The sequence below is a fragment of the Myxine glutinosa genome, chromosome 3 (assembly GCF_964187855.1).
Source record: "Myxine glutinosa chromosome 3, kmMyxGlut1.1, whole genome shotgun sequence".
Lineage (NCBI taxonomy): Eukaryota > Metazoa > Chordata > Myxini > Myxiniformes > Myxinidae > Myxine > Myxine glutinosa.
Genome location: NC_136263.1, coordinates 64,470,987 through 64,484,582, shown reverse-complemented (window position 1 = coordinate 64,484,582; position 13,596 = coordinate 64,470,987). Strand labels below are relative to the sequence as shown.

The 13,596-nt window shown below is 43.1% G+C and overlaps 1 protein-coding gene across 17 annotated transcripts in view; it reads right to left on the bottom strand.

The window, feature by feature from the left end:
- The window catches only part of LOC137423483 (retinoic acid receptor RXR-alpha-B), a 105,987-nt gene extending 98,027 nt beyond the window's left edge, over positions 1 to 7,960 (bottom strand). For 10 of the 17 annotated variants that reach the window (XM_068110703.2, XM_078774128.1, XM_078774132.1 and 7 more), the window contains exon 1: positions 7,808 to 7,943. The gene's annotated coding sequence lies outside the window, so the exon portion shown is untranslated. Of the gene's footprint in view, positions 1 to 6,912; positions 7,198 to 7,807 lie in introns of those variants that run through there. The other 7 variants (XM_068110700.2, XM_068110698.2, XM_068110699.2 and 4 more) reach the window with 5 other exon arrangements.
- Positions 7,961 to 13,596: the final 5,636 nt, after the last annotated feature.

The following is a 13,596-nucleotide window of genomic DNA, read 5'->3' as shown; positions in this document are numbered from 1 at the left end:
AAGCTGTGCATCTTAAACACATTATTACCATATTTTTTGGCCTATAAGTCCATGTGGAGTAAAGTCGAATTGGCTAATTTCCCCATTTTTTTGTACACCGCTCCTTTCCTATTCCATCTCCAGGCGCTGCATGACGTCATCGCCAGGCACTGAAGTGTGTTAACATGTAAATTTTAAAAGTGATTATTCACCATTAAGTGATGGGGCCAAAAAACATATACTGTATAGCATGTTATTTCAAAAATTTGGGGACGAGTTATGACAAAAAGTGGTGTATGAGTTGGTTCGGTGACGAGAACAAGTTCATTCGATGTTTTTCAGGTCCGGATCCAGATCTGACCTATCAGTGGGATACAAAACGTAAACTGCACAGCCTGGCTGAGGTATGCACCCTAAAGAGTGCTGTTCTCGTTTAATGTTATAGAGCTAGCTCGGATCTATCGGTGATAGAAGCATAAATTTAAGCTTTCTTAAATAATAATTTTAACCAAAAATGCCTTGTTTGGATATTCATTCATAGAAAAGTCTATTTGGAGTATAAGATGAAGCAAAAACCAACTGCAGTATTTAGAAAAACTGTCAGTCAGAATAAAGGTGTTAATTCATCCGACACTCGGTACTTCCAGGGTCATGATGATTATTAACGAGCCCTTTTGTGCATATTATTTGAATTACTTTGTGGGACGACCTTTCTGATAACTTAGAAATGTAAATAGTTTTTCAACATGTTTGTTATCATGCATATAGAGGTACAGTATTTAAAACAAGCTAAATTATTATTATCAGCACTGCCTCATAGCACATTACATTTTGTCAAAGTTCACGACTATTTCATTTGTTTTCTTTATTAATTTGCTTAATTCCCGGTGTGTACCCCGGTTTAGAATAGGTACACGGTATCCCTGCGCATCGTAAGAGCGTGACCAAGGGTTGGCGTCAGGAAGGGCATCCGGCCATAAAAACATTGCCTCAAACAGGGAACCATGATTGTCATGGGGCCCGCAAGGCTAACCCCCACTCCAGCGGGGGAAATGGCCTTAAAAAAAAAACGATCATTCATTCATTCATTTGCTTAATATTTGTCTCTAATATGTAGTTAAGTGTGGTTAGAGTTATGTTAGGGTGACCAATAATGTGCCCTTGGAATGTATCCCCCTCCTCATCCCATTCCCATTATGGCACTACGTCCATGGGAATATCTCATCTGCTTAACGCCATTTTGCGCAATGCCGCACTTTCTCGGAACGCAACCACAACGTTAAGTAGAAACTCGCTGTAGTTCTTTTTAAATTAACAATTATGCAATTTATTTGAGAAAATATCACATTTTGCAATTCTTTCTCATTTATGCGATTCAATGCCTTAAGGCTTAAACCATAGATAAGTCGATTGTGAGTAAAAGTCAAGACTGGACTTCCAAGGGAAAAAGGTATCGACTTGTACACCAAAAGGTATCGACTTGTACACCAAAAGGTATCGACTTGTACACCAAAAGGTATCGACTTGTACACCAAAAATACGGCAATCAATTTAATGACAAGTTGAACTTGTACCTTGAAGGCGGATTCTGTCCAAGTGAGCCGAACCCGCTCCTGAGGGTGTGTTTCTCTCTACACCGAGACTACTACAATCTATATGATTAATTCTAGGATGTTAAAAAACATATTCACACCACACGCAATGCACAGCAAAACCTATACTCTACTCATATTTTGCAGTTAAAGTACACATACCAAACTACAAAAAATGTTTTTAATCTTCAAGGGGTTCATCTAGTTCTAGTTCATCCGTCTGAAGGACACAAACAACAGGCACAAATAACTAATGTAACGTGTTCGATAAGGTGATGTAATAAACACTGCGTCAACCGGCAGTAATGTCCAGAATTAATTGATTTATATGACTTTTATAATCTTTATTTTATTTAAATTGAATTATATACTAGAACACTGTGCGGGGTTATATGAACTTTAGTTTCTACTACAACTGACTTAACATGAAAAAATGTTCAATTGGAGACCACCTTGTGGACACTGCGTGCAAGTCACCATGACCCCAAATAGATAGATCGACAGACAAATACAGGAGGCGGCCATTAGGCCCATCAAAGTCTGCATTTGTTTTGCTAACCTATAGTTATTTGTCTGTGCTTTATTCTTTTAAATGCTGAGCATCAAGCAAGGAAGCAGCACATACCATTTCAAAATCTGTAGTACGACTCAGACAGGGTTTAGAACTGCCGACCTCCCAGACTCAGAGCAGATGTTCTAACCATTACGGCATTGAATTTCTTCAAAATGGAAGAATAAATTACAGGAGCCTTGGCTGATGTGTTTGTGAAAAAGGAAGGTAGAAAAACCCTACGAGATAGAAAGTCCGTCCTGCTTTGTGCAAGTGAAGCATGGACCCTCATTGTGACCCAAGAGAAAGAACATGATGAATGCTGTGCTTAACTTCTTTGTTCAGCTTCCAATGTCCATTGGTCTGCATACAAGACAAATAAAGATCTCGAGATGGTTCTCTTCCAAGGCTTTTAGTTAAAATTAGAAGACCTCTCAGGATTTATGGGCACTGCTAGCGCCGCAAAAAATAACTTGTTTCCAATCTTATGCTCTGCGCACCTAAACATGGAAGGCCGAAGTGGGGCAGACCAGCTCTCAACTACATAAACATGTTGAAGGATACGGGCCTGGAGACAGAGGGACTTCACACAGCAATGCTTAATCGAGAGGACTGAAAGCTGATGTCATCTGAGTTTGGCCTAAGAGCAGACTTAAGAAGAAGATAAAAAAGGAACACCTTCAAAAATGATGCTGTGATCCTTTTGGTCTTCACCTTGATGCAGCAAGGAAGTGTGAGTATGGTTTGTGCGTCTTAGGGATGGAAGCTACAGGAAGACTTAACAAAGATCTATCCAAAGCCAAAAACGTCAAAACAGAACAAATATAATTTTCTCCAGTGTAATGTTCGGTTGGGATGACAGATACCCCAAGTGAAGATTTGACATATACTGTCCCAAAGCAAGATATAACCTAAAGATGTGCTGACTGAGCATACTTCACTGTAGTTTGGATATTAATGACTAAAAACCACCTGAGATAGAACCTAAGGAATGATGAGAGTAATGCATCTGCAGATTTCACTGCTATGTAAAAGGAAGGATTTGAATGCCAGCTACCCGAGGAAGAACATATACGTGGGTTCTGCCAAATGGAAACGACTACAGCTTCAAATGCAGTTATAGAGAAAACAAGCCCAAGTTCTGATTGTGCCTCATCCCCCAAAAAAAATTAACTGCAGAGAGAGGATGGCAAGCCATGCGGAAAATTTTGGTTACCAAGAAGACTTGATAACCAGCTTATCTCGTTACACAGAAAATACAGATACTGACTAAGCTCCTGCAAGCCGAACAATAAAAAAGACTGAAAAAGATTGACATATCCACATATATGGTCAAGTAGGCCAAGAAGTTTTACATTAAAATCCAAACAGCATGCTCAGTGAGCACCGAGTTGTGCGACTGGAAGTTAGTGACGGTTAATTACATTGTACTACTACTACATTATAACAGCCCCAATTAATCGACCTTCTTGTTGGGCCGGTAGAGGAGGGAAAATTGGCCCAAGTCTTTTGCAACAGGCCTGACCAGTTTGTTCGAATGGAGCCGATTTGAGCAGGGATTTGTAATTTGAGCAGAGTGCCGGAAATAACTCACCTACTTACTCTTCGCAAAAGACTTCAATCTTTAACGTCTACCAGCTAATGATAGCTGATGAAATACCAAGCTCAAGGGACGGTGCACTTTGTGATGCCCTTTCTTGGAAAGCACTAATCCGGCAGTTTATAGTCGGGTCAGGAATCGAACCCGGACATGACAGCTTAAAGGTAAGTGTGCTACTTTTATATCACAACATCCAGCCAAAACATTAAGGTCATATTGCACATCCTGATTTTGGTACCTGAAAAATAAATATTATCCAACTATACATGTGCAGTAAACCAGGCCCTGACGTTGGCTTAGCGGCTAGGGTGCCAGCTTAGGATCCGAGGATCCTGGGTTCGAATCCCGGTCGATCACTGAATTAACGCCGGGGGGGTTGACTCAGCCTGTCATCCTTCCGAGGTCAGCAAATTGAGTACCAGCTCACTGGTAATTCCCTGCTTGTTGTAAAAGGCGACAAACAGGGTTGGCGGCAGGAAGGGCATCTGGCCGCAAAACATTGCTTCAAAAAGGGGACCGAAAAACAACAACAACCACGGTGCCCGAAAAAGGCCAACCCCCGCTTGGGGGAAAAATGGCCTCTAAAGGTAGTTTTTTTTTGTTTGTTTGTTTTTTAATACACGTGCAGTAAAAATGTCATTTTGATGCAACTAGGTAATAGTAAATGACAAAATAGGGCATTTTTGCTTTAAAAAAAACAATATATATATATATATATACACATATTTGGTGGCGGAGGAAAAAAAACTGGAGCGGCACTCTTCGACGTAGTGACATCGATTGATATGCCTCCGCCCACATTATTACATCATTATTTGTACCAAGTTTGATTTAAACCCCTTCAGCTGTTCTCAAGTATCACCTTTTAACCTGACATGACCTCTGACCTTTGACGCCAAAATCCAATCAGTTCGTCTTTGCATCATAATATGCACTGATACCAAGTTTCGTCAAAATCCTATCACTGGTTCACAAGTTAGCGCAGTAACAGAATTTTTACCTTTTGAGACATCTGACTTTTGACCTCTTGACCCCACAATCGAATCTGTTTATCTTTACATCATTATACATACTTGTACCACGTTTGACTTAGTTCCTCCAGCCGTTCTTAAGTTATCGCGTAACAAAAACCTATTACAGACATTGACCTTTGACCTATTGACCCCAACATCTCATTAGTTTATCTTTGCATCATAATACATACTTGTACCAATGTTAGTCAAAATCCCATCGCTGGTTCACAGGTTATCATGGTAACAGGATTTTCACCAAACATAACCTTTGACCTTTTGACCCCAAAATCTAATCAGTTCATCTTTACATCACAGTGTTCATCTTTACATGATCCAAGCTGGATTTAAATGCCTTCAGCCGTTCTCAAGTTATCGCAGTAACGAAAACCTATCACGGATGGATGGATGGACGGACAGCCGGACAGACGACCCGGAAACATAATGCCGCTGGAGACTTTAAAGAACACTTTACCAGATTTCCAGAGCCTATAGATCAAAGAAGTGTATGTAACTGGTGCCTCCCTCAAACAATGGCTTAACAACATAAGACTATGTTTTGGGTGGTGTGGGAAGTGGAAGAGGAGGGTAGCCATTGTATCACAGGTATGCTTACTATAATTCACATTCGCAGATTGTGAAGTGTGTGTGTGTGTGTGTTTGTCGCACTATAGTTCTGGGCCGATTGCATCCAGACCTGCTACATCGGATCAGCATGACCTCAATTAGTGCATTGGGGTGTTTTTTTTTTTATCTTTGCCGGTAGTCTTGGGGTTGAGGGATAGGATGCACATTCTCCATGTAGAATTAGTAGGCTTTGCCCGTGAATGGCATTGGAATTCCTAACCAAACGTAGTGATATCTCTTATCGGTTTGTGATCCACACAAAGTTGTCAAGCTGCATAGAAAGGTTTGTGAAGACATACGAACCATCTCTGAAGGTACAACTGCTGCAAAAGTCTAAAAAAACAAGATACTTTTTTTTATTGAGATACCTCCACATCTGGAGCCAAAACTTCCAAAAGATGGGGGTGTTAGGCCTAGAACTTTGGGGTTATTCATGAAAAATTTCATATTGGAAAAGAAAAACCCAACATTTGTAGAGATGGTCAATATGGGGGCCATTAGTGCATTTCCAATTGGAATATCCCAAATGTATTTGTGCGCAATAGTTTGAAAGGTCGGCAAACAGTTTCCAACATCTTTCTCGCTCTATGTCATTCTCAAAATGTTACCCTTTTATACCATTATAGCAACAATAATCTTTTGAGGCTCACTTTAAATGAGATCTTTTAATGTGTGTCATTGGTTGTTATCCCCATATGCGGGTTTCAGAAGGCGGAACGGAATCCTCCCAGGGCTCGGATCTCGATTTATGGCCCGAGTTGTGAAGTTTTGTTGTTCTCAGAGTTTTGTTTCGAGGGTGTGCGTGCGTGCGCGTGTGCTTCACTAGATGCTTTTTGGGGCTTTGAAAAAGGTTGATTTCTTGGAGAATGACCTTTAACGCAGGTTTCATGAATTCTGGCCTGGGAGCAGTCCACAAAACTTGATCAACTTCTGTGACATATTGTAAAAGACATGACCGAAGCAGCACTCCAAGAGCAGATGTCAATCCTCCGTCATGCTTAGTCCCTTGCATTCCAAAAAAGGGAGACAAATGCGTACCTTGGCGCTGTGTGAGCAAGGTGTTCGTGTACGAAGCAGGACATCCTTTAGCGGGGACCATATGCGTTAAGCTGCACAACGGCTTCCGAACAAGAGCAGGCCTTTGACTCTAAGGCTTGTCCAAGAGGCCAATGCATCGCCGACTGAGAAATCATTATAAAAATTCAGCATCGCCAACCTCTCCGGATATGCCAGGTAGCGGGGTGTAGTGGCACTGATGATATAAGGTCCTGATGAAAGTCAGTCATGCAGGGAACATATAATTTGGCCGAGACACCTGACAAAAAGCAAATGTAAAGAAGCTGGCATTAGTACTGAGAGGAGGGTAAGGGGAGAGGGTGGGAGGGGGTTGGTTCTAACCTTTATTTACTACTTGCATCCTGAGATTGGAGCAAAAAGTAAACAAACTACAACAGGTTACCTGCTACCTTGAGGCTCAAGCTCTCCTTAGACTCTTCACCCAAAGTTGCACGATCCTTAACAATGGATCAGTCAGTCGGTCATCCCATATCTCACCTTGGGGACATCGGGGCGCTCATGACACTGTGCCAGCATGGCACAGCTTGTAATGTATCCCCGACGGGTCGCTCGCTACTCCACGTCACGGTGCTACCAAGGCGACCAACCAGGGTAGCAGTTTGCGATTTGGCAAGGCACCGTCACACTGTGGCCTACCCCTTTTGGGAAGTTACCGTGGGCTTCAACATCCACAAGCAACTGCGAGCAGCCTCGACGACCGGCTTAACGTCCCCTCTGAAAGGACAGCCTCCTGTGCGATGCAATAACCTGGCGATGAATCACCTGAGTGGACTATTTATAGCCAAAACAGTTCAAAGGTATGTACACCACTTCGTCATGCCACCGGATCAACCATTAGTATTATGTACCCTATATTTTAATTATATAATAAAAACACAAAGAAAGGAGGAGTTCCGGTATAAAGGTGCCCGCATTTACGGGCGGTGTATGCGTAAAGAGACGTGGTACATGTATTATCATGTATATTACTAGATTTAAAAAAAAAAAGATTTGTTCATTTAAATAGCGATGTTAAGTGCAGAGGAAAACCCAAGAGAAACAAGCACCGTATGTGGACGACAGAACTGGCGGACAAAGCAAGGACAGACGGACGGCAAAGCGAAGGACAGGATGGCGCTACCCGAAGCTCGTACACACGGCAATGGCTAAGCGGACTCGGACACACACGCGCACACACAGACGGATAAACAGACGTGCACAGAGGAGCTGACGGACACGTCGATGGCGTTAAAGGCTCGAACGAAGTGAAGTGTCCGAAAGCCCCCTCCCTTCGGGCCTAGCTTGACCGGGCCTCGGGACAGATCGAACGGCGTTTTGAGCGAGTGCCGATCCGAACATGCTCGCCAGAGACTACCGGGTCGCAAACCCTTACCCAGATCGCACGTTTCAAGCTCGATGCCGCTCCAGGGGCACCGAGAGGTCTGGATGAGAAAGGCCAGTGTGGAAGATAGGATTGGGTGGATATGGAGGCGGGTAGAGGGGGGAAAGAGAACGAAGGGTGGAGACAAGAGAGCAGAGAGAAGCAGTGAAGGAGGAGCTACGATGCAATAATGGGAGGAGCTTTGTAAAATAGCAGGAAGGAGGAGCTACGATGCAATAATGGGGGGAGCTTTGTAAAATAGCAGGAAGGAGGAGCTACGATGCAATAATGGGAGGAGCTATGTAAAATAGCAGGAAGGAGGAGCCATTCGTATCGATTGGAGTGTATACATCATAGTAGGAGGGGGGAGGGGCCGGACCTCCACAGACCCACTCAGACCCTGAGATATTTTTGATGCCGTGAACAAACTTTGGTACATCATGGGCGATGAAGGTTGTGATCAAGTTTCATTGAAATTGTGTGTGTCGTTTCGGAGAAGAGAACAAATACCTATCCTGGGGGGGGGGGGGGTCAAACTCCCCCCCTGCCCTCACCCTATAGTTCCCCTTAATGAGTGCAGATATTGTCATTGATGCGGTCACTACACCGTCATTCAGCATCAGATATGAAGCCGAGGACCAAGTTTCATCAAAACGATATGCGTAGTTTCAGAGAAGATCAGAGCACATACCTACTTTGGGGGTGGGAGGGGGGGGGGGTAAAACACCCCACCACCTCCCGTAATATCCCTTCATGAGCACAGACTTTGATGCGGTCAATACACCTTCGTTATGCATCAGATATGAAGCTTATGGCCAAGTTTTATCAAAATCATTTGTTTGGTTCAAGCGATAATTACTGAAGTGTTTACTGACTCACTCACTGACTGACTGGCTGACTGACTGACTGACTGACTTACCGATGGACACTGTTCGATCGCATAAGGACTAAAGTCCAGGTGAGCTAAAAACGAACAACATAAAAATTGACACAAATACAACAATATGGAGCTAGACAATGAAGCATCATACAAATACCTCGGCATAGAAGAGGGGCCGCCAAATATGTCACAAACAAATGCACAAAACAATTACCAAAAAATACCTGTGTAGAATGAGTCTGATCCTGAAAATATACCTTTCTCCAAGGAACAAAATCAAAGCCATAAACCAACTTGCAATACCAGTATTCCAGTACAGCTGCGGAATGATAAACTGACCACAATCAGAAATCAATAAACTGGATATCAAAACAAGGAAACTCTTCACCATCCACAAAATGTTATACAAAAACCAATGCATCCCGAGAATGTACCTGCCGAGATGAGAAGGTAGTGAGTGGCCTAATGGAGCTCAACCAAGTGCATAGAATGACAACTGTAGCATTGGCAGAACAGTGCAGCAGACTACTGAATCAAATTTATAAGCAAACATGAAGACAACAAACGAGAAAAGGTATCCCTAACCCACCTAGCAAAAAATTTCCAAAGACAGGTTCCAATGGAAGATGTCACACAAAAACCGAAACAACGAGTTGCAATTGCGAAAACCAATTGCAAAAAGCAAAACAATAATTGCAAAAAAGAAGAAAGAAAAATATAAAACAAAATATCAACAGATATACTCCGACAACTGAGAAAACGATAAAAGAGCAGGAAGGTAAAAAAAAGAAAAAAAAGAACACTCTTCGACGTAACGACGTCGGCCGATATGCCTCCGCCCACATTATTACATCATTATAATACTTGTTCCAAGTTTGATTTCAATCCATTCAGCTGTTCTCAAGTTATCACTTTTTTTTTCTTTATTTTATTTTATTTATACTGAATCGAGGCTTTTAACTGGCATGACCTCTAACCTTTCACCTTTGACCACCTTTCACCCCCCCAAAATCGAATCAATTAATCTTTACATCATTATACATATCTGTCCCAAGTTTGAATTAGATCCCTTTAGCCGTTCTCAAGTTATAGACCTATTACAGACTTTGACCTTTGATCTCTTGACCCCAAAATCTAATCAGTTCATCTTTACATCATTATACATAATTGTACCAAATTTGGTCAGAATCCCATCACTGGTTCACAAGTTATTGCGGTAACAGAATTTTTAGCTAACATGACCTCTGACCTTTGGCCTTTGAACTCGTGACCCCAAAATCTAATCAGTTAATCTTTACCTCATTATACATACCTGTGCCAAATTTGACTAAGATCCCTTCAGCCCTTCTCAAGTTATCACGGCAACGAAAACTTATCACGGACACGGACGGACAGCCGGACAACCTGAAAACATAAAGACTCCGTCGACTTCGTCGGCGAAGGCATTAAAAAAAAAAAAAAGTTGGACAGATTGGGAACAGACAAAGGCTCTTTGGAATGGCTAAGAGAGAGGTCAGCTCAACAGGGATGGACAGCGAATCATTACAAATGTCCAAGACCAAGGACACTACACAAATTGCTTTAAGAATACGGCAGGACTCAGTGAATCGGACAATGTAGGTTCTGCAAGGTAGACCCAGAAAGCACAAGTCAAATCCTATCGGGATGTAAAAAAACAAAAAAACTCATGTCAGAGCAGCTGCACACCTAAAGGCACAACAAGGTATGTCGAGTAATCCACTGGCACATCTGCAAAAGTTTCAATATCCCAGTTCCAGAAAACTCATAAAACATGAACCAAAAGCAATCGCTGAAAACAAGGAGGTAATGCTCACGTACGAGCGAATGGTCCCATCAGGTGTGAACATAGAAAACAAAGCTGGTGCTGGTGCTCCTGCCTCACACCTAGCTCGTCTTCACGCTGTTGAAACCAAAGCTTTCAGAATCATTGGAATCTCCCGCGATGAAGCTAACTCCGAAGGCCTTTCACTCAATCACCGCAGGCAGGTTGGTGGTCTTTCTGTCTTCTACCGACTCCTATCTGGCCTTTCTCCCCCAGCTCTCTCTGTGCTCTGTCCCCCCCAAATATTCCTACAGGTCACACAAGATCTGCCAGCAACCCTCTTCCGGTGAAACTGCCAAAATCAAGACTGTCTATTCACCTTCACTCTTTAATTCCTCTTTACTCCCGCCTCTGGAACAAACTCCCTCACTCTCTTCAACCCCACTCCTCCCTCCAGATCTTTAAAACAGCTGTTCACCACCATGTCTTATGTTCCCCCATCCAAAACCTTGATCTTTTCTACCCCTGTTAATTCACCCCAGATCCACTTTTTTGAAATACCAACTTCTTTCCTGGAAGTCCTAGCAGTGTCCATGTGTTTTTTACCACTCCCCTCCCGCCCCCCCACCTCCCATGCCTCCTCCCCAACCAAGTCCTCTTCCTCCCACAGATCTCCCGATGTCCCTGCTCTCAAATGTTGTACTTGTGTGCAGTGTGCTTCCCTCTCTCTCTCCCCATATCGTCTCCCGCTCCCTTTATGTTATGTTTTATGTGTCAGTTTTTTTTTTTTGTGATTAATGTTAGCTCTTACACGAGCCTCGATCTTGCATACAAAAAAAAGAAAAATGTAAAAAAGCATTGGGACTGGATGTAGTACTGAGGTCCAAAAAAAAAAAAAAACCAGGGAAATCCTGATTGAGATGTCAGTTCCCAGCGATTTTGGCCTAAACAACGCAGAAATCAAGAAAATGGCCAAATACCAGGACCTCAAAAATGAAGTGAAAAGATCCTGGAAGCTAAAGAGTGCTGAAATGGCACCAGTGATAATTATTGGAGCAACGGGAATGATAAAGAAGAACCTCACAGAGATCTTTAAAAACATCCCTGGGATAATTACGACAAACGAACTGCAGTTGGAAGCTTTCCGGGGCTCGATGAAGATCCTCAAAAGAGCCATCGGGACAAAACTTTGAGTGAGAATAAGAAAACTTCACAAACTGGTCCATGAATCATGATCCCCTTACTGAAACGAACGTGGACACTTTGAGACCCGGGGAGACACCTTCTGCATTTGGAGATAACAGCCAACGACACAAGACACACACACACACGCACACACACACACACACACACACACACACACACACACACACACACACACACACACACACAATTAAAGGATACTAGGGCATGCCCGTACGTGGGTGCAATGCCCGTACGTGGGTACGTGGGTACGTGGGTGCGAGTACGGTGACAATCCCCCCCCCCCTCTATTTACATGAAATGGTTTGGTTCATGAAATGTTTTGGTCCATTCGCAACGCCAAAGCGAACGGCGAACGGCTTGCGAGTACAGTGACAATCCCCCCCCTCTATTTACATGAAATGGTTTGGTCCATTCGCAACGACCACAGAACCCCCCCCCCCCCCTCTATTTACATGAAATGGTTTGGTCCATTCGCAACGCCAAAGCGAACGGCGAACGGATAAATCGCCATAGCTCGGTAACTACTTGTCCGATTAATTTCAAACCTTGAAAAGGCACATCCTCGGGTCCCCAGCAATATACCTGGCAAGTTTAAAGTATATCGGACCCGTGGTTGTCGAGAAACAGCGGTCACAGACAAACATACAAACACACATACACACATACACACATACAGAGATTAATGGAATTATAGATAGACTAGGGCATGCCCGTACTATATATATATCTAAAATTATATCCCCCCCCCCCCCTCTATTTACATGAAATGGTTTGGTCCATTCGCAACGCCAAAGCGAACGGCGAACGGCTTGCGAGTACAGAGACAATCCCCCCCCTCTATTTACATGAAATGGTTTGGTCCATTCGCAACGACCACAGAACCCCCCCCCCCCCCCCTCTATTTACATGAAATGGTTTGGTCCATTCGCAACGCCAAAGCGAACGGCGAACGGCTAAATCGCCATAGCTCGGTAAGTACTTGTCCGATTAATTTCAAACCTTGAAAAGGCACATCCTCGGGTCCCCAGCAATATACCTGGCAAGTTTCAAGTATATCGGACCGGTAGTTGTCGAGAAATCGTTGTCGCATACACACATACAAACACACATACACACATACACACATACACACATACACACAGAGATTAGTGGAATTATAGATAGACTAGGGCATTGCCCGTACTATATCTATATCTAAAATTATATCCCCCCCCTCTATTTACATGAAATGGTTTGGTCCATTCGCAAAGCCAAAGCGAACGGCGAACGGCTTGCGAGTACAGTGACAATCCCCCCCCTCTATTTACATGAAATGGTTTGGTCCAAAGCGAACGGCTTCCGGAGTTTGGTAAAGAAATCGCCATCGCGTGCACAAACGCGCAGGAAAGCGAATGAATCGCAAATTAGTTTTAATTAGTTTTAAAACATAGTTTAACGCCAACATAGCGGCAACATAGTTTGCCAACGTGAAATAAAGGAATACGCTCTCAAATGTGCCGTCCGAGGCAGCGTGTGTTCGGCACGTTCGGCACACGCGATAACTCGCTGCTCGCTGATTGGTTGAATCGTTTTTTGGACATAGCTCGGTAAGTAATTGTCCGATTAATATGAAACCTTGAAAAGGCACATCCTCGGGTCCCCAGCAATATACCTGGCAAGTTAAAAGTATATCGGACCCGTGGTTGTCGAGAAACAGCGGTCACAGACAAACGTACAGACAGAGATTACTGGAATTATAGATAGATGTAGGGATGGCTCATGGTTTCACATGATCATTTCTTGTGATCATCCCTACCTTGTTTCCATACTTTTTGGAGTAACATCCATAAATCCCTTCACATTTTAATTTTAAAAATGTTTGTATTACTTGTTTTACTTTGTATAAATATATTACGATGCAGCTGCCTGTGATGCACCGACGTGGCGAATCTG